This window comes from Arachis hypogaea, chromosome 4 (genome assembly GCF_003086295.3).
Source record: "Arachis hypogaea cultivar Tifrunner chromosome 4, arahy.Tifrunner.gnm2.J5K5, whole genome shotgun sequence".
NCBI classification, from domain to species: domain Eukaryota; kingdom Viridiplantae; phylum Streptophyta; class Magnoliopsida; order Fabales; family Fabaceae; genus Arachis; species Arachis hypogaea.
This window is the reverse complement of record NC_092039.1, coordinates 75,276,734-75,299,260: the sequence shown is the minus strand read 5'-3', so window position 1 is coordinate 75,299,260 and position 22,527 is coordinate 75,276,734. Positions and strand designations below refer to the sequence as shown.

The window sequence follows — 22,527 nt, the reverse complement described above, 5'->3', positions numbered from 1 at the left end:
GGAGATGCTTTGTCCCTTCCATCTCTCTGCTTTTCTACTGTCTTCATCCAATCCTTCTTACTCCTTTCCATGGCAAGCTGTATGTTGGGCATCACCGTTGTCAATGGCTACAGTCCCGTCCTCTCAGTGAAAATGTTCAACGCGCTCTGTCACAGCACGGCTATTCAGCTGTCGGTTCTCAATCATGTCGGAATATAATCCAGTGATTCTTTTGTGTTTGTCACTAACGCCCCACAATCGCGAGTTTGAAGCTCGTCACAGTCGTTCAATCCTTGAATCCTACTCAGAATACCACAGACAAGGTTTAGACCTTCTGGATTCTCAAGAATGCCGCCATCAATTCTAGTGGTGCACGAAATTGCAATCACACTTTTGCAACCCCGCACAACTAACCAGCAAGTGCACTGGGTCGTCCAAGTAATACCTTACGTGAGTAAGGGTCGATCCCACGGAGATTGTCGGCTTGAAGCAAGCTATGGTTATCTTGTAAATCTTAGTCAGGATATCAGAAATTATCAGGATTGATTGTGAAAAGTAAAAGAACATGAGATAAGTACTTGTTTTGCAGTGATAGAGAATAGGTTGAGGTTTTGGAGATGCTACATCTTCTGAATCTCTGCTTTCCTACTGTCTTCTTCTTCAAACACGCAAGGCTCCTTCCATGGCAAGCTGTATGTAGGGTTTCACCGTTGTCAATGGCTACCTCCCATCCTCTCAGTGGAAATGTTCAACGCACCCTGTCACGGCACAGCTATCCATCTGTCGGTTCTCAATCAGGCCGGAATAGAATCCAATGATTCTTTTGCATCTGTCACTAACGCCCCGCCTTCAGGAGTTTGAAGCTCGTCACAGTCATTCAATCATTGAATCCTACTCAGAATACCACAGACAAGGTTTAGACCTTCCGGATTCTCTTGAATGCCGCCATCAGTTCTAGCTTATACCACGAAGATTCTGATTAAAGAATCCAAGAGATATCTACTTAATCTAAGGTAGAACGAAGGTGGTTGTCAGGCACACGTTCATAGTTGAGAATGATGATGATTGTCACGGATCATCACATTCATCCGGTTTAAGAACAAGTAATATCTTAGAATGGAAGCAAGCATGATTGAATGAAAAACAGTAGTAATTGCATTAATCCATCAAGACACAGCAGAGCTCCTCACCCCCAACCATGGGGTTTAGAGACTCATGCTATAGAAGATACAATGAGAAACATGTAAAGTGTCATGAGATAATGATACAATGTCAAAATATCCTATTAATAGTAAACTAGTAACCTAGGGTGTACAGAAATGAGTAAATGACGTAAAAATCCACTTCTGGGTCCACTTGGTGTGTGCTTGGGCTGAGCATTGAAGCATTTTCGTGTAGAGACCTTTTCTGGAGTTAAACGCCAGCTTTTATGCCAGTTTGGGCGTTTAACTCCAAGTTTTATGCCAGTTCCAGCGTTAAACGCTGGAATTTCTGAGGCTATTTTGCCACGCCGGTTTGGGCCATCAAATCTCGGGCAAAGTATGGACTATTATGCATTGCTGGAAAGCCCAGGATGTCTACTTTCCAATGCCGTTGAGAGCGCGCCAATTGGGCTTCTGTAGCTCCAGAAAATCTACTTCGAGTGCAGGGAGGTCAGAATCCAACAGCATCTGCAGTCCTTTTCAGTCTCTGAATCAGATTTTTGCTCAGAACCCTCAATTTCAGCCAGAAAATACCTAAAATCACAGAAAAACACACAAACTCATAGTAAAGTCCAGAAAAGTGAATTTTAACTAAAAACTAATAAAAATATACTAAAAACTAACTAGATCATACTAAAAACATACTAAAAATAATGCCAAAAAGCGTATAAATTATCCGCTCATCACAACACCAAACTTAAATTGTTGCTTGTCCCCAAGCAACTGAAGATCAAAATAGGATAAAAAGAAGAGAATATACTATAGATTCCAAAATATCAAGGAAACTTAGCTCCAATTAGATGAGCGGGACTAGTAGCTTTTTGCCTCCGAACAGTTTTGGCATCTCACTCTATCCTTTGAAGTTCAGAATGATTGGCATCTATAAGAACTCAGATCTCAGATAATGTTATTGATTCTCCTAGTTAAGTATAATGATTCTTGAACATAGCTAGTGTATGAGTCTTGGCTGTGGCCCAAAGCACTCTGTCTTCCAGTATTACCACCGGATACATACATGCCACAGACACATAATTGGGTGAACCTTTTCAGATTGTGACTCAGCTTTGCTAGAGTCCCCAATTAGAGGTGTCCAGGGTTCTTAAGCACACTCTTTTTGCCTTGGATCACAACTTTATTTCTTTCTTTTTCTTTTTCTTTCTCTCTTCCTTTTTTTTTCGAAATTTTTTTTTGAATCACTGCTTTTTCTTGCTTCAAGAATCAATTTGATGATTTTTCAGATCCTCAATAACAGTTCTCTTTTTCCTCATTCTTTCAAGAGCCAACAATTTTAACATTCTCAAAACAACAAATTCAAGAGACATATGCACTGTTCAAGCATTCATTCGGAAAACAAAAATTATTGTCACCACATCAAACTAATTCAACTAGTTTCAAGGATAAATTTCGAAATCCTGTACTTCTTCTTCTTTTGTGATTAAAGCATTTTTCATTTAAGAGAGGTGATGGATTCATAGGACATTCATAGCTTTAAGACATGAATTTTAAATTTTATTAATTATGAATTAAAAACAAGACTCAAAAATAAATAAAAGATGAGACTAGAAAATAAAAATAGAAAACAAAAATTTAAATAGGCTCCTAATGATAGACGTTTTCACAGAGTTAGGACTCAACAACCTTGATTTTGAGAAGTAGATGCTCCCTCAACTTGAGATGAGAGCTTTTGGCGTTTCAACTCTTGGAGTTCACGCCCCTGCTTCTCTTGTTCCTTCAGCAATTTGCAGAGGATGCAGTTCTGATTCTGCTGTTCTTCCTTCAGTTGCTCCATAGTTTCTTGCAACTTGGTGATAGATGCTTCTAGGCTGGTCCAGTAGTCAATTTTAGGGAATTCAGGGAGGAACTCCTGCGCCCTCCTTTTGATAGAGTTGTCTTGCATTTGTCCTTCCATTGACTTCTTGGTGATTGGATGTTCAATGGGTATGAATTCATCTACTCCCATCTTTACCCCAGCCTCTTTACAGAGCAAGGAGATCAAGCTTGGGTAAGCCAATTTGGCTTCAGTGGAATTTTTATTTGCAATTGTGTAGATCTCACAAGCAATTACATGATGAACCTCCTCTTCTTTTCCAAGCATAATGCAATGAATCATCACTGCTCTCTTGATAGTGACCTCAAAACGGTTGCTAGTGGGCAATATGGAACGCCCAATAAAGTCTAGCCAACCTCTTGCAATTGGTTTGAGGTCTCCCCTCTTGAGTTGGTTTGGGACACCCTTATAATTGGTTATCCACTTAGTTCCAGGGAGGCATATGTCCTCTAGAACTTGATCCAACCCTTTATCTGCTCTCACCATTCTCCTATTAAAAGATTTAGGATCATCTTGCAGTTGAGGCAATTTGAAGATTTCTCTTATTTTGTCCAGATGGAAGTACATAACTTTCCCTCTGACCATGGTTCTGTAGGTATGGTAAGCAGTTCCAGTCATTCTCTGCTTATCTGTTAGCCACAGATTTGAGTAGAATTCCTGAACCATATTCCTTCCAACCTTTATCTCAGGATTGGTTAGAACTTCCCATCCTCTGTTTCGAATTTGCTCTTGGATCCCCGGATATTCATCTTCTTTCAGATCAAATTTAACTTCCGGGATCACTGACCTAAGACCCATTATTTTGTGATAATGGTCTTCATGTTCTTTGGTTAAGAACTTCTCTTGATTCCAAAGATTCTTTGGATTATTCTCTTTCTTTCCTCTTAAATTGGTTTGTTTTCCCTTAGGAGCCATGATCTTGATGAATCTTGACTTAGTGATCACGGAAAAGCACACCAAACTTAGAGGTTTGCTTGTCCTCAAGCAAAAAAAAGGAAAGAAGAGAGAGAGAGGAAGAGCAAATTCGAATGGCGTGGGGGAATGAGGGGGCTGAACGTGTATTTATAAAGGGGGGAAAGGAGAGATTTCGAAAAAAAAGAAAAATTTGAAAGGAGATTTGAGAAGATATGGAAAGAAATTGAGAGAAGGGTGAGTTTTTGAACAAAATTTGGGATTGATTTGAGAGATTTGAAGAATGATTTTAGATTTTTTAAAATTTGAAAGTGAATGATGAGAGATTGAAATGTGTTTTTGTAGAAAAGTATGGGTAAGAAAAGGAAAGTTTGAAAAAATTTGATTTGAAAACAAAATCTTGCTCCCCCTACCTTTCTGGCGTTAAACGCCCAGAATGGCACCCATTCTGGCGTTTAACGCGCATTGATTGCCCATTGTGGGCGTTTAACGCCCAGCCAGGTGCCCTGGCTGGCGTTAAACGCCAGAATTCCTTTATCACTGGGCGTTTTGCTAAACGCCCAGGATGCTGCACACCTGGCGTTAAACGCCCAGAATGGTGCCCATTCTGGTGTTTAACGCCCAAAATGGCACCATTCCTGGCGTTAAACGCCCAGAATGGTACCCATTCTGGCGTTTAACGCCCAAAATGCCCCTTACTGGCGTTTTTTCGCCAGTAAGCTCTTTTTCTCTGCTTTTTGAGCTGAATCCTTCTGTAACTCTGTGAATTCCTTCATTTTTGATACTTGCCTCTGTAAGAACAAATCATATAACCTCCTAATGACTGGGTTGCCTCCCAGCAAGCGCTTCTTTACTGTCTTTAGCTAGACCTTTACTGAGAATCACTCAAGTCTCAGTTTTGAGCATTCCTGCTCAAAATTGCCTTCAAGATAATGCTTGATTCTCTGTCCATTAACAATGAACTTTTTGTCAGAATCAATATCCTGAAGCTCAACATATCCATATGGTGACACTCCTGTAATCACATACGGACCCCTCCACCGGGATTTGAGTTTTCCTGGAAACAATTTGAGCCTAGAGTTGAAGAGCAGAACTTTTTGTCCTGGCTCAAAGACTCTGGTTGACAACTTCTTGTCATGCCACTTCTTTGCCTTTTCCTTATAAATTTTTGCATTTTCAAAGGCATTGAGTCTGAACTCTTCTAGCTCATTTAGCTGGAGCATTCTTTTTTCACCAGCTAACTGAGCATCCATGTTTAGGAATCTGGTTGCCCAGTAGGCTTTGTGTTCCAGTTCCACGGGCAGATGATAGGCCTTCCCATACACCAGTTGGTATGGAGAGGTTCCTATAGGAGTCTTGAATGCTGTTCTGTATGCGCACAGAGCATCATCCAAGCTCTTTGCCCAATCCTTTCTCCGAGCTATCACAGTCCGTTCCAGGATTCTTTTTAGCTCTCTGTTAGAGACTTCAGCTTGCCCATTTGTCTGTGGATGATATGGAGTTGCCACTTTGTGGCTAATTCCATATCTAACCATAGCAGAGTATAGCTGTCTATTGCAGAAATGAGTGCCCCCGTCACTGATTAGTACTCTGGGAACACCAAACCTGCTGAAGATGTGTTTCTGGAGGAATTTCAGCACGGTCTTGGTATCATTAGTGGGTGTAGCAATTGCTTCTACCCACTTAGATACATAGTCCACTGCCACCAGAATGTAAGTGTTTGAGTATGATGGTGGGAATGGACCCATGAAGTCAATTCCCCATACATCAAACAATTCTATCTTTAATATCCCTTGTTGAGGCATGGCATATCCGTGAGGCAAGTTACCAGCTCTTTGGCAATTGTCACAGTTACGCACAAACTCTCGGGAATCTTTATAGAGAGTAGGCCAGTAGAAGCCACATTGGAGGACTTTAGTGGCTGTTTGCTCACTTCCAAAATGTCCTCCATACTGTGCTCCATGGCAGTGCCATAGGATCCTTTGTGCTTCTTCTCTGGGTACACATCTGCGGATCATTCCGTCTGCACATCTCTTAAAGAGATATGGTTCATCCCAAAGGTAGTACTTGGCATCTGAAATTAATTTCTTTCTTTGCACTCTGCTGTACTCCTGGGGTATGAACCTCACAGCTTTATAGTTTGCAATATCTGCAAACCATGGAGCTTCCTGAATGGCAAAGAGTTGCTCATCTGGGAAGGTCTCAGAGATCTCAGTAGAGGGGAGGGACGCCCCAGTTACTGGTTCTATTCGGGACAGATGATCAGCTACTTGGTTCTCTGTCCCTTTTCTGTCTCTTATCTCTATATCAAACTCTTGCAGAAGCAACACCCATCTTATAAGTCTGGGTTTTGAATCCTGCTTTGTGAGTAAGTATTTAAGAGCAGCATGGTCAGTGTACACAACCACTTTGGATCTCACTAGATAGGATCTAAACTTGTCAATGGCATAGACCACTGCAAGTAACTCTTTTTCTGTGGTTGTGTAATTCTTCTGTGCGTCATTTAGAACACGGCTGGCATAATAAATGACGTGCAGAAGCTTGTTATGCCTCTGTCCCAACACTGCACCAATGGCATGGTCACTGGCATCACACATTAGTTCAAATGGCAATGTCCAATCTGGTGCAGAGATGACTGGTGCTGTGACCAGCTTAGCTTTCAGGGTCTCAAATGCCTGCAGACACTGTGTGTCAAACACAAATGGTGTGTCAGCAGCTAGCAGGTTACTCAAAGGTTTTGCAATTTTTGAAAAATCCTTTATGAACCTTCTGTAGAATCCTGCATGACCCAGAAAGCTTCTGATTGCCTTAACATTGGCAGGTGGTGGTAATTTTTCAATTACCTCTACCTTTGCCTTATCCACCTCTATTCCCCTGCTTGAAATTTTGTGCCCAAGGACAATTCCCTCAGTCACCATAAAGTGACATTTCTCCCAGTTTAAAACCAGGTTAGTCTCTTGGCACCTTTTCAGGACAAGTGCTAGGTGATTAAGACAGGAGCTGAATGAGTCTCCATATACTGAGAAGTCGTCCATGAAGACTTCCAGAAATTTCTCTACCATATCTGAGAAGATAGAGAGCATGCACCTCTGAAAGGTTGCAGGTGCATTGCACAGACCAAAAGGCATCCTCCTGTAGGCAAACATGCCAGAAGGGCAAGTAAATGTTGTTTTCTCTTGGTCCTGAGGATCTACTGCACTTTGGTTGTAACCTGAATAGCCATCCAAAAAGCAGTAATAATCATGACCAGCTAGTCTTTCTAGCATTTGGTCTATGAATGGTAAATGAAAATGATCCTTTCTGGTGGCTGTATTGAGCCTTCTGTAGTCAATACACATACGCCACCCTGTGACTGTTCTTGTAGGAACCAGTTCATTTTTTTCATTATGAACCACTGTCATGCCTCCCTTTTTGGGGACAACTTGGACAGGGCTCACCCAGGGGCTATCAGAAATAGGATAAATAATCCCAGCCTCTAGTAATTTAGTGACCTCTTTCTGCACCACCTCCTTCATGGCTGGATTTAGCCTCCTTTGTGGTTGAACCACTGGTTTGGCATTATCCTCCAACAGGATCTTGTGCATGCATCTAGCTGGGCTAATGCCCTTAAGATCACTTATGGACCACCCAAGAGCTGTCTTGTGTGTCCTTAGCACTTGAATCAGTGCTTCCTCTTCCTGTGGATTTAAAGCAGAGCTTATAATCACTGGAAAAGTGTCACCCTCTCCCAGAAATGCATACTTCAGGGATGGTGGTAGTGGTTTGAGTTCAGGTTTGGGAGGCTTATCCTCCTCCTGAGGAATTTTCGAAAATTCCTTTGTTTCCACTGATTCTTCTTGATCAGGTTGAGCATCTTTGAAGATGTCCTCAAGCTCTGATTCTAGGCTTTCAGTCATATTGATCTCTTCTACCAGAGAGTCAATAATATCAGTGCCCATGCAGTCATTTGGTGTGTCTGGATGCTGTATAGCTTTTACAGCATTCAACTTGAACTCATCCTCATTGACTCTCAGGGTTACTTCCCCTCTCTGTACATCAATGAGAGTTCGTCCAGTTGCTAGGAAAGGTCTTCCTAGAATGAGAGTTGCACTCTTGTGCTCCTCCATTTCCAGCACCACAAAGTCAGTTGGAAAGGCGAATGGCCCAACCTTGACAATCATATCCTCTATTATGCCTGATGGATATTTAATGGAGCCATCAGCAAGTTGGAGGCATATCCGGGTTGGTTTGACTTCTCCAGTCAACCCAAGCTTTCTGATAGTGGATGCAGGTATTAGATTGATGCTTGCTCCAAGATCACATAGGGCTGTCTTGGTGCAAGCACCTTCTAATGTGCATGGTATCATAAAGCTTCCTGGATCTTGAAGCTTTTCTGGTAAGCTTTTTAGAATGACTGCACTGCATTCTTCAGTGAGAAACACTTTTTCAGTTTCTCTCCAATCCTTCTTATGACTTAAGATTTCTTTCATGAACTTAGCATAAGAAGGTATTTGCTCAAGTGCCTCTGCAAACGGAATCTTTATTTCAAGAGTCCTTAGATAGTCTGCAAAGCGGGCAAATTGCTTATCCTGTTCCGCTTGGCGGAGTTTTTGAGGATAAGGCATCTTGGCTTTATATTCTTCAACCTTAGATGCTGCAGGTTTATTCCTTACAGAAGTGGTTGAAGAAGCCTTTTTAGAGGGATTACTGTCAGCACTCTCAGGTGTCTGATCCTCCCTTGGCGTCTGAACGCCAGGATTGGGTGGAAAATGGGCGTTTAACGCCAACTTTTCCCCCTTTTCTGGCGTTTGAACGCCAGAACTGGGCAAGGAATGGGCGTTTAACGCCAGCTTTCCTTCCCTCTCTGGCGTTTGAACGCCAATAACATTCCTCTCTGGGCTCTTACTGTCCTCAGAGGGATTTTGAACAGTGGTTTGGTTATCCCCTGTCAATTGTTCATTGTTTGGCTTTTTGCTACTTTGAGCAGTGTTATTCAGTGTCTTCCCACTCCTCAGTTGAACTGCTTGACATTCCTCTGTTATCTGTTTAGATATTTGCTGTTTTGCTTGATTCAACTGCAGTTCTATGTTCTTGTTAGCAACTTTAGTTTCATGGAGCATCTCTTTAAATTCTGCTAACTGTTCTGTCATCCGGAGCAATTGTTGATTAAGCTCAATCATCTGTTCTTGAGGATTAGGATCAGTGACTACTGTCATGACTTCCTCTTTTGGAGAGAGCTCATTGCTAGAGTACAAATATTGATTTCTAGCAACAGTGTCTACAAGCTCTTGAGCCTCTTCAATTGTCTTCCTCATGTGGATAGATCCACCAGCTGAGTGGTCTAAAGACATCTGAGCTTTTTCTGTGAGCCCATAGTAGAAGATGTCTAACTGTACCCACTCTGAAAACATTTCAGAGGGGCATTTTCTTAGCATACCTCTATACCTCTCCCAGGCATTATAAAGGGATTCATTATCCTCTTGTTTAAAGCCTTGGATGTCCAGCCTTAACTGTGTCATTCTCTTTGGAGGGTAAAAGTGATTCAGGAATTTGTCTGATAACTGTTTCCATGTTTTTATGCTTGCTGTAGGTTGGTTATTCAACCACCTCTTAGCTTGATCTTTTACAGCAAATGGAAACAGTAATAGTCTGTAGACATCCTGATCCACCTCTTTATCATGTACTGTGTCAGCAATTTGTAAGAATTGTGCCAGAAACTCAGTAGGCTCTTCCTGTGAAAGACCGGAATACTGGCAATTTTGCTGCACTATGATAATGAGTTGAGGATTTAGCTCAAAGCTGCTTGCTTTGATGGGAGGTGTACAAATGCTGCTCCCATATGCAGCTGTAATGGGGTTAGCATATGACCCCAGAGTCCTTCTGGACTGATCAATCCCACTTAGGTCCATAATGGATAAAGGGAAATGATATGGATTGCAAATAGATAAAAATATCTTTTTATATTTTTTTTTTGGATTAAACAAAAAAAATAAAATATAATAAAAAAATAAAATAAAAATTCGAAAATTAAAAAGAAAATAAGATCAAAGCAAATTAAGAACTGAATCAATTAGTCAATTAAAAAGATTTTAAAAATAGCAATTAAAAGATATGATTGAAAAATTTTTATGAAAAAGATTTGATTTTTGAAATGAGAAAAGAGAAAAACAACAAAATGACACCAAACTTAAAATTTTTAGAAAATCAAACACTAATTTTCAAAAATTTTTAAGGGAAAAACACAAGAGGACACCAAACTTAGAATTTTTAAAGATCAAAAAGAGACTAAGGACATGCAAATTCGAAAAACTAAAAGAAAACAAAAGCATGCAATTGACACCAAACTTAAAATATGAAACTAGACTCAACTAAAAGACTCTAAACCAACAAAAACAAAACAGTCTTAATCTAAGCAACAAGATAAGCCGTCAGTTGTCCAAACTCGAAAAATCCCCGGCAACGGCGCCAAAAACTTGGTGCACGAAATTGCAATCACACTTTTGCAACCCCGCACAACTAACCAGCAAGTGCACTGGGTCGTCCAAGTAATACCTTACGTGAGTAAGGGTCGATCCCACGGAGATTGTCGGCTTGAAGCAAGCTATGGTTATCTTGTAAATCTTAGTCAGGATATCAGAAATTATCAGGATTGATTGTGAAAAGTAAAAGAACATGAGATAAGTACTTGTTTTGCAGTGATAGAGAATAGGTTGAGGTTTTGGAGATGCTACATCTTCTGAATCTCTGCTTTCCTACTGTCTTCTTCTTCAAACACGCAAGGCTCCTTCCATGGCAAGCTGTATGTAGGGTTTCACCGTTGTCAATGGCTACCTCCCATCCTCTCAGTGGAAATGTTCAACGCACCCTGTCACGGCACGGCTATCCATCTGTCGGTTCTCAATCAGGCCGGAATAGAATCCAATGATTCTTTTGCGTCTGTCACTAACGCCCCGCCTTCAGGAGTTTGAAGCTCGTCACAGTCATTCAATCATTGAATCCTACTCAGAATACCACAGACAAGGTTTAGACCTTCCGGATTCTCTTGAATGCCGCCATCAGTTCTAGCTTATACCACGAAGATTCTGATTAAAGAATCCAAGAGATATCTACTTAATCTAAGGTAGAACGGAGGTGGTTGTCAGGCACACGTTCATAGTTGAGAATGATGATGATTGTCACGGATCATCACATTCATCCGGTTTAAGAACAAGTAATATCTTAGAATGGAAGCAAGCATGATTGAATGAAAAACAGTAGTAATTGCATTAATCCATCAAGACACAGCAGAGCTCCTCACCCCCAACCATGGGGTTTAGAGACTCATGCTGTAGAAGATACAATGAGAAACGTGTAAAGTGTCATGAGATAATGATACAATGTCAAAATATCCTATTAATAGTAAACTAGTAACCTAGGGTGTACAGAAATGAGTAAATGACGTAAAAATCCACTTCTGGGTCCACTTGGTGTGTGCTTGGGCTGAGCATTGAAGCATTTTCGTGTAGAGACCTTTTCTGGAGTTAAACGCCAGCTTTTATGCCAGTTTGGGCGTTTAACTCCAAGTTTTATGCCAGTTCCAGCGTTAAACGCTGGAATTTCTGAGGCTGTTTTGCCACGCCGGTTTGGGCCATCAAATCTCGGGCAAAGTATGGACTATTATGCATTGCTGGAAAGCCCAGGATGTCTACTTTCCAATGCCGTTGAGAGCGCGCCAATTGGGCTTTTGTAGCTCCAGAAAATCCACTTCGAGTGCAAGAAGGTCAGAATCCAACAGCATCTGCAGTCCTTTTCAGTCTCTGAATCAGATTTTTGCTCAGAACCCTCAATTTCAGCCAGAAAATACCTGAAATCACAGAAAAACACACAAACTCATAGTAAAGTCCAGAAAAGTGAATTTTAACTAAAAACTAATAAAAATATACTAAAAACTAACTAGATCATACTAAAAACATACTAAAAACAATGTCAAAAAGCGTATAAATTATCCGCTCATCATCTAGCTTATACCACGAAGATTCCGATTAAGGGATCCAAGAGATATCCACTCAATCTAAGGTAGAACGGAGGTGGTTGTCAGGCACATGTTCATAGGTGAGAATGATGATGAGTGTCACGGATCATCATGTTCATCAAGTTGAGGAACAAGTGATATCTTAGAACAAGAATAAGCTGAATTGAATAAAAGAACAATAGTAATTGCATTAATACTCGAGGTACAGCAGAGCTCCACACCTTAATCTATGGTGTGTAGAAACTCCACCGTTGAAAATACATAAGAACAAGGTCTAGGCATGGCCGAGAGGCCAGCCTCCATGATCTAAGGACTAGGCGTCCAAAGATGATCCTAAGATCTAAAGTGATCAAAAGATTAAAATACAATAGTAAAAGGTCCTATTTGTAGAGAACTAGTAGCTTAGGGTTTACAAAGATGAGTAAATGACATAAAAATCCACTTCTGGGCCCACTTAGTGTGTGCTTGGGCTGAGCATTGAAGCTTCTATGTGTAGAGACTTTTCTTGGAGTTCAACGCCAACTTTTGTGCCAGTTTGGGCGTTTAACTCCCATTCTTGTGCCAGTTCTGGCGTTTTACGCCAGAATTCTTGAGCTGACTTGGAACGCCTGTTTAGGCCATCGAATCTCGGGCAAAGTATGGACTATTATACATTGCTGGAAAGCCCAGGATGTCTACGTTCTAGCGCAATTGAGAGCGCGCCAATTGGGCTTATGTAGCTCCAGAAAATCCACTTCGAGTGTAGGAAGGTCAGAATCCAACAGCATCTGCAGTCCTTTTCAGCCTCTGAATCAGATTTTTGCTCAGGTCCCTCAATTTCAGCCAGAAAATACCTGAAATCACAGAAAAATACACAGACACATATTAAAGTCCAGAAAAGTGAATTTTAAATAAAAACTAATAAAAATATAATAAAAACTAACTAAAACATACTAAAAACATACTAAAAACAATGCCAAAAAGCGTATAAATTATCCGCTCATCACAACACCAAACTTAAATTGTTGCTTGTCCCCAAGCAACTGAAAATAAAATAAGATAAAAAGAAGAGAATATGCAATAAATTCCAAAAACATCTATCAAGATCAGTATTATTTAGATGAGCGGGGCTTTTAGCTTTTTGCCTCTGAACAGTTTTGGCATCTCACTTTATCCTTTGAAATTCAGAATGATGGGCTTTTATAGGAACTCAGAATCCAGATAGTGTTATTGATTCTCCTAGTTAAGTATGATGATTATTGAACATAGCTACTTTATGAGTCTTGGCCGTGGCCCAAAGCACTCTGTCTTCCAGTATTACCACCGGATACATACATGCCACAGACACATAACTGGGTGAACCTTTTCAGATTGTGACTCAGCTTTGCTAGAGTCCCCAATTAGAGGTGTCCATGGTTCTTAAGCACACTATTTTTTCCTTGGATCACGACTTTATTATTATATTATATTATTTTATTTTATTTTATTTTTGCATTCACTGCTTTTTCTTGCTTCAAGAATCATTTTTATGATTTTTCAGATCCTTAGTAACATGGCTCCTTTTTCATCATTCTTTCAAGAGCCCACATTCATGAACAACAAATTCAAAAGACATATGCACTGTTCAAGCATACATTCAGAAGTCAAAAGTATTGCCACCACATCAAAATAATTAATCTGTTATAAAATTCAAAATTCATGCAATTCTTCTCTTTTTCAATTAAGAACATTTTTCATTTAAGAAAGGTGATGGATTCATAGGACATTCATAACTTTAAGGCATAGACACTAAGACACTAATGATCATGTAATAAGACACAAACATAGATAAACATAAGCATAAAAATTCGAAAAACATAAAAAATAAAGAACAAGGAGATTAAAGAACGGGTCCAGCTTAGTGACGGCGGCTTGTTCTTCCTCTTGAAGATCTTATGGAGTGCTTGAGCTCCTCAATGTCTCTTCCTTGTCTTTGTTGCTCCTCTCTCATGATTCTTTGATCTTCTCTAATTTCATGGAGGAGAATGGAATGTTCTTGGTGCTCTACCCTTAGTTGTCCCATGTTGGAACTCAATTCTCCTAGGGAGGTGTTGATTTGCTCCCAATAGTTTTGTGGAGGAAAGTGCATCCCTTGAGGCATCTCAAGGATTTCATGATGAGTGGGATCTCTTGTTTGCTCCATCCTCTTCTTAGTGATGGGCTTGTCTTCATCAATGAGGATGTCTCCCTCTATGTCAATTCCGACTGAATAACAGAGGTGACAAATGAGATGAGGGAAGGCTAACCTTGCCAAGGTAGAGGACTTGTCCGCCACCTTATAAAGTTCTTGGGATATAACCTCATGAACTTCTACTTCCTCTCCAATCATGATGCTATGAATCATGATAGCCCGGTCTATAGTAACTTCGGACCGGTTGCTAGTGGGAATGATTGAGCGTTGGATAAACTCCAACCATCCTCTAGCCACAGGCTTGAGGTCATGCCTTTTCAGTTGAACTGGCTTCCCTCTTGAATCTCTGATGAGCGGATATTTTATACGCTTTTTGGGGGTAATTTCATGTAGATTTTAGCATGTTTTAATTAGTTTTTAGTAGAATATTATTAGTTTTTAGGCAAAAATCATATTTCTGGACTTTACTATAAGTTTGTGTGTTTTTCTGTGATTTCAGGTATTTTCTGGCTGAAATTGAGGGAGCTGAGCAAAAATCTGAGTTAGGCTGAAAAAGGACTGCTGATGCTGTTGGATCCTGACCTCCCTGTACTCGAAATGGAATTTTTGGAGCTATAGGAGTCCAATTGTCGCGCTCTCAATTGGGTTGGAAAGTAGACATCCAAGGCTTTCCATCAATATATAATAGTCCATACTTTACGTGAAGATAGATGATATAAACTGGCGTTCAACGCCAGTTCCATGTTGCAGTAGCGCCAGAAACAAGTTACAAGTTGGAGTTCAACGCCAGAAACAGGTTACGACCTGGCGTTGAACGCCCAAAACAGCCCAGGCATGTGAGAAGCTTAAGTCTCAACCCCAGCACACACCAAGTGGGCCCCAGAAATGGATTTCTGCACTATCTATCATAGTTTACTCATTTTTTGTAAACCTAGGTTATTAGTTTACTATTTAAACAACTTTTAGAGACTTAATTTGCATCTCATGAAATTTTCAAATCTGAATTTTACACACTTTAACGGCATGAGTCTCTAACTCCATTGTTGGGGGTGAGGAGCTCTGCAGCGTCTCAATGAATTAATGCAATTGTTTCTATTTCTCCATTCAAACGTGTGTGTGTTCCTATCTAAGATGTTCATTCGCGCTTAATTGTGAAGGAGGTGATGATCCGTGACACTCATCACCTTCCGCAATCCATGAACGTGTGCCTGACAAACACCTCCATTCTACATCAGATTGAATGAGCATCTCTTAGCTTCCTTAATCAGAATCTTCGTGGTATAAGCTAGAACTGATGGCGGCCACTCTTGAGGATCCGGAAAGTCTAAACATTGTCTGTGGTATTTCGAGTAGGATTCAAGGATTGAATGGCTGTGACGCGCTTCAAACTCGCGATTGCTGGGCGTGACGACAAACGCAAAAGGATCAATGGATCCTATTCCAACATGATCGAGAACCAACAGCTGATTAGCCATGCTGTGACAGAGCATCTGGACCGTTTTCACTGAGAGGATGGGAAGTAGCCACTGACAATGGTGACACCCTACATACAGCTTGCCATGGATGGAACTTTACAAACAATTGAGTTGAATATTGCATTGCAGAAATTCAGAGGACAAAGCATCTCCAAAACTCCAACATATCCTCCATTAATAAAGTAACAATTACTTATTCCAAACACTTTTACTTCTTACAATTATATCCAAATAATCTTATTGGCATCCTGACTAAGATTAATAAAATAAACATAGCTTGCTTCAAACCAATAATCTCCGTGGGATCGACCCTTACTCACGTAAGGTATTACTTGGACGACCCAGTGCACTTGCTGGTTAGTTGTACGGATTGCAAATTCGTGCACCAATCTCTCTTCCATTGAGCGCCCTCTTCACAAATGTCTATGAGGACTTGGTCCAACCTTTGATCAAAGTTGACCCTTCTAGTGTAAGGGTGTTCATCTCCTTGCATCATGGGCAAGTTGAATGCCAACCTTACATTTTTCAGACTAAAATCTAAGCATTTCCCCCGAACCAAAAGGGTTCACACTTTGATCATGGTTCTTGGTGATCCATGCATTGGCATAGAACTCTTGAACCATTAAGATTTTGACTTGTTGAATGGGGTTGGTAAGAACTTCCCAACCTCTTTTTCGGATCTCATGTCGGATCTCCGGATATTCACTCTTTTTGAGTTTGAAAGGGACCTCGGGGATCACCTTTTTCATGGCCACAACTTCATAGAAGTGGTCTTGATGCACCCTTGAGATGAATCTCTCCATCTCCTATGACTCGGAGGTGGAAGCTTTTGCCTTCCCTTTCCTCTTTCTAGAGGTTTCTCCGGCCTTAGATGCCATAAATGGTTATGGAAAAACAAAAAGCAATGCTTTTACCACACCAAACTTAAAAGGTTTGCTCGTCCTCGAGCAAAAGAAGAAAGACGAGAGTAGAAGAAGAAGAAATAGAGGAGATGGAGGTGGCTTTGTGGTTCGGCCAAGGGGGAGAAGTAGTGTTTAGGTTGTGTGAAAATGAAGGAGTGAAGATGGGTTTATATAGGAGTGGAGAGGGGGTGTATGGTTCGGCCATAATGGGTGGGTTTGGGAGGGAAAGTGGTTTGAATTCGAATGGTGAGGTAGGTGGGGTTTTATGAAGGATGGATGTGAGTGGTGAAGAGAATAGTTGGATTTGATAGGTGAGGGGTTTTTGGGGAAGAGGTGTTGAGGTGATTGGTGAATGGGTGAAGAAGAGAGAGAGTGGTGGGGTAGGTGGGGATCCTATGGGGTCCACAGATCCTGAGGTGTCAAGGAAAATTCATCCCTGCACCAAGTGGCGAGCGAAAATGCTCCTTCTGCCAATTCTGGCGTTAAACGCCGGGCTGGTGCCCATTTCTGGCATTTAACGCCAGCTTCTTGCCCCTTCTTGGCGTTTAACGCCAGTCTGGTGCCCCTTTATGGCGTTAAACACCCAGAATGGTGCCAGACTGGGCGTTAAACGCCCATTTGCTGCCCTTACTGGCATTTAAACGCAAGCAAGTTTTCCTCCAGGGTGTGCTATTTTTCTTTCTGTTTTTCATGCTGTTTGTGCTTTTTTTCAATCGATTTTGTGACTTCCCATGATTATCAACCTATAGAAAACATAAAATAACAAAGAAAAATAGAAAAATATAACATTGGGTTGCCTCCTAACAAGCGCTTCTTTAATGTCAGTAGCTTGACAGTGGGCTCTCATGGAGCCTCACAGATTCTCAGAGCAATGTTGGAGCCTCCCAACACCAAACTTAGAGTTTGAATGTGGGAGTTCAACACCAAACTTAGAATTTGGTTGTGGCCTCCCAACACCAAACTTAGAGTTTGACTGTGGGGGCTCTGTTTGACTCTGTTTTGAGAGAAGCTCTTCATGCTTCCTCTCCATGGTTACAGAGGGATATCATTGAGTCTTAAACACAAAGGATTCTTCATTCACTTGAATGATCAATTCTCCTCTGTCAACATCAATCACAGCCTTTGCTGTGGCTAGGAAGGGTCTGCCAAGGATGATGGATTCATCCATGCACTTCCCAGTCTCTAGGACTATGAAATCAGTAGGGATGTAATGGTCTTCAATCTTTACCAGAACATCCTCTACAAGTCCATAAGCTTGTTTTCTTGAATTGTCTTCCATCTCAAGTGAGATTCTTATAGATTGTACCTCAAAGATCCCTAGCTTCTCCATTATAGAGAGAGGCATGAGGTTTATGCTGGACCCTAGGTCACACAGAGCCTTCTTTGAAGGTCATGGTGCCTACTGTACAAGGTATTGAGAATTTCCCAGGGTCCTGTCTCTTTTGAGGTAATCTCAGCCTAGTCAAGTTATCCAGTTCTTTGGTGAGCAAAGGGGGTTCATCCTCCCAAGTCTCATTACCAAATAACTTGTCATTTAGTTTCATGATTGCTCCAAGGTATTTAGCAACTTGCTCTTTAGTGACATCTTCGTCCTCTTCAGAGGAAGAATACTCATCAGAGCTCATGAATGGCAGAAGAAAATCCAATGGAATCTCAATGGTCTCAGTGTGAGCCTCAGATTCCCATGGTTCCTCATTGGGGAACTCATTGGAGGCCAGTGGACGTCCATTGAGGCCTTCCTCAATGGCGCTTACTGCCTCTTTCTCCTCTCCAAGTTCGGCCATGTTGATGGCCTTACACTCTCCTTTTGGATTCTCTTCTGTATTGCTTGGAAGAGTGCTAGGATGGAGTTCAGTAACTTTCTTACTCAGCTGACCCACTTGTGCCTCCAAGTTTCTAATGGAGGACCTTGTTTCAGTCATGAAACTTTGAGTGGTTTTGATTAGATCAAAGACCATGGTTGCTAAGTCAGAGTGGCTCTGCTTAGAATTCTTTGTCTGTTGCTGAGAAGATGATGGAAAAGGCTTGCCATTGCTAAACCTGTTTCTTCCCCCATTATTGTTGTTGAAACCTTGTTGAGGTCTTTGTTGATCCTTCCATGAGAGATTTGGATGATTTCTCCATGAAGGATTATAGGTGTTTCCATAGGGTTCTCCCATGTAATTCACCTCTTCCATTGATGGGTTCTCAGGATCATAAGCTTCTTCTTCAGATGAAGCGTCCTTAGTACTGCCTGGTGCAGCTTGCATTCCAGACAGACTTTGAGAAATCATATTGACTTGCTGATTCAATATTTTGTTCTGAGCCAATATGGCATTCAGAGTATCAATCTCAAGAACTTCTTTCTTCTGATTCGTCCCATTGTTCACAGGATTCCTTTTAGAAGTGTATATGAATTGGTTATTTGCAACCATTTCCATGAGTTCTTGAGCTTCTGCAGGCGTCTTCTTCAGATGAAGAGATCCTCCAACAGAGCTGTCCAATGACATCTTGGACAGTTCAGACAGACCATCATAGAAGATACCTATGATGCTCCATTCAGAAAGCATGTTAGAAGGACACTTTCTGATCAATTGTTTGTATCTTTCCCAAGCTTCATAGAGGGATTCACCTTCCTTCTGTTTGAAGGTTTGGACTTCCACTCTAAGCTTACTCAATTTTTGAGGTGGAAAGAACTTTGCCAAGAAGGCATTGACTAGCTTTTCCCAAGAGTTCAGGCTTTCTTTATGTTGTGAGTCCAACCATATCCTAGCTCTGTCTCTTATAGCAAAAGGGAATAGCATAAGTCTGTAGACCTCAGGGTCAATCCCATGGGTCTTGACAGTGTCACAGATTTGCAAGAATTCAGCTAAGAACTGATAAGGATCTTCCAGTGGAAGTCCATGAAACTTGCAATTCTGTTGCATTAGAGAAACTAATTGAGGCTTAAGCTCAAAGTTGTTTGCTCCAATGGCAGGGATAGAGATGCTTCTCCCACAGAAGTCGGGAATAGGTGCAGTAAAGTCACCCAACACCTTCCTTGCATTGTTGGCATTGTTGTTGTTTTCGGCTGCCATGGTTTCTTCTTGTTTGAAGATTTCTGTTAGGTCCTCTACAGAGAGTAGTACTTTAGCTTCTCTTAGCTTTCTCTTCAAGGTCCTTTTAGGTTCAGGGTCAGCCCCAACAAGAATGCTTTTCCCTTTGCTCCTGCTCATATGAAAGAGAAGAGCACAAGAAAATATGGAATCCTCTATGTCACAGTATAGAGATTCCTTGAGATGTCAGAGGAAAAGTAGAATAGAAGGAGGAGGTAGAAGAAGAAGAATTCGAACTTATCAAGAGGGATAGAGTTCGAATGGTGCATTGAGGAGGAGTGTTAGTCCGTAAATAGAAGGATGTGAGAAGAGAGGAAGAATTTTTGAAATTAAAGTAAAAGATTTTAAAATAATTAAAAGAAATTTTGAAAATTTTGATTGATGATTTTCGAAAATTAAAGTTGGGAAAGAAATAAAGTGATTTTGAAAAAGATTTTGAAATTAGAAATCAAAAAGATATGATTGAAAACTATTTTGAAAAAGATGTGATTAAAAAGATATGATTGACAAGTTATGGTTTTAAAGAGATATGATTGAAAAGATATGATTTGAAAAACAATAAAAAAAGATTTGATTTTGAAAATTAATGACTTGGCTAACAAGAAAAGATATGATTCAAATATTAAACATTTCTCAACAGAAAAGGCAACATACTTGAAATGTTTGAATCAAATCATTAATTGTTGGCAAGTATTTTTGAAAATGGAAAGAAATTGATTTTGAAAATATATGATTGAAAAGATATGATTTGAAAAAGATTTGATTTTGAAAAATTATGGAAACTTGAAAAGATTTGAATTAAAAACAAAATCTTCCCTCTTGTGCCATCCTGGCGTTAAACGCCCAGAATGGTATACATTCTGGCATTTAACGTCCAAAATACTACCCTTTTGGGCGTTAAACGCCCAGCCAGGCACCTTGGCTGGCGTTTAAACGCCAGTTTTCCTTCCTCACTGGGCATTTTGAATGCCCAGCTTTTTCTGTGTAATTCCTCTGCTGTATGTACTGAATCTTCAATTCTCTGTATTATTGACTTGAAAAGACACAAATTAAAAATTTTTTTGGATTTTTAATGATGAGGAATAATCAAAATGCAACTAAAATCAAATAAACAATGCATGCAAGACACCAAACTTAGAAGTTTGTATACTACTGACACTAACAAATTGAGAATGCATATGAGAAACAACAAAACACACAAAACAAGAGAATTTAAAGATCAGAGCAAGTAAATCATCAAGAACAACTTGAAGATCAATGAAGACACATGAATGAATTCGAAAAATGCAAGAAGAATAGAAACATGCAATTGACACCAAACTTAAAATGAGACACTAGACTCAAACAAGAAATATTTTTGGTTTTTATGAATTTTGTAAATTTTTTTTTGGTTTTTTCGAAAATTATATGGAGAAGAAAATAAAGAGATTCAAAATTTTTAATAAGAATACCAGGAATCATGCAATATTAGTCTAAAGCTTCAATATAAAGAAATTAGACATGGCTAGCCAAGCTTCAGCAGGACATTGCATTCAAGAGCTAAATTGATGAAAATCAATCAGCTTTGGTGATGATAAGAACATCACCTTGAAACTCTAGAATTCATTCTTAAAAATTCTGAAAAATACCTAATCTAAGTAACAAGATGAACCGTCAGTTGTCCAAACTCAAACAATCCCCGGCAACGGCGCCAAAAACTTGGTGTTGTTGCCGGATCAAAACTTGGCACTGTTATTGCAGGGAACAAATGCGAAACTGTAGTTAGGACATTTAATTCCCCGGCAATGGCGCCAAAAACTTGGTGCATGAAATTGTGATCATCAATGGTGCCATCAACATGGTACGCACAATTGCAATCTCAACTCTTTATCACAACTTCACACAACTAACCAGCAAGTGCACTGGGTCGTCCAAGTAATAAACCTTACGCGAGTAAGGGTCGATCCCACGGAGATTGTTGGTATGAAGCAAGCTATGGTCATCTTGTAAATCTCAGTCAAGTAGATTCAAATGGTTATAGATGATTATTTATGAAAAAAGCATAAAATAAAGATAGAGATACTTATGTAATTCATTGGTGAGAATTTCAGATAAGTGTATGGAGATGCTTTGTCCCTTCCGTCTCTCTGCTTTCCTATTGTCTTCATCCAATCCTTCTTACTCCTTTCCATGGCAAGCTGTATGTTGGGCATCACCGTTGTCAATGGCTACAGTCCCATCCTCTCAGTGAAAATGTTCAACGCGCTCTGTCACAGCACGGCTATTCAGCTGTCGGTTCTCGATCATGTCGGAATAGAATCCAGTGATTCTTTTGCGTTTGTCACTAACGCCCCACAATCGCGAGTTTGAAGCTCGTCACAGTCGTTCAATCCTTGAATCCTACTCAGAATACCACATACAAGGTTTAGACCTTCCGGATTCTCAAGAATGCCGCCATCAATTCTAGCTTATACCACGAAGATTCCGATTAAGGGATCCAAGAGATATCCACTCAATCTAAGGTAGAACGGAGGTGGTTGTCAGGCACACGTTCATAGGTGAGAATGATGATGAGTGTCTCGGATCATCACATTCATCAAGTTGAGGAACAAGTGATATCTTAGAACAAGAATAAGCTGAATTGAATAGAAGAACAATAGTAATTGTATTAATACTCGAGGTACAGCAGAGCTCCACACCTTAATCTATGGTGTGTAGAAACTCCACCGTTGAAAATACATAAGAACAAGGTCTAGGCATGGCCGAGAGGCCAGCCTCCATGATCTAAGGACTAGGCGTCCAAAGATGATCCTAAGATCTAAAGTGATCAAAAGATTAAAATACAATAGTAAAAGGTCCTATTTGTAGAGAACTAGTAGCTTAGGGTTTACAAAGATGAGTAAATGACATAAAAATCCACTTCCGGGCCCACTTGGTGTGTGCTTGGGCTGAGCATTGAAGCTTCTATGTGTAGAGACTTTTCTTGGAGTTAAACGCCAGCTTTTGTGCCAGTTTGGGCGTTTAACTCCCATTCTTG

At 40.4% G+C, this 22,527-nt stretch overlaps 1 non-coding gene across 1 annotated transcript; it reads left to right on the top strand.

The window, feature by feature from the left end:
* The first annotated feature begins 18,980 nt into the window (after nt 1–18,980).
* LOC112799233 (small nucleolar RNA R71) lies at nt 18,981–19,088 on the top strand. The gene has a single exon (XR_003200808.1). It is a non-coding gene; the product is annotated as a small nucleolar RNA R71 (small nucleolar RNA).
* Nucleotides 19,089–22,527: the final 3,439 nt, after the last annotated feature.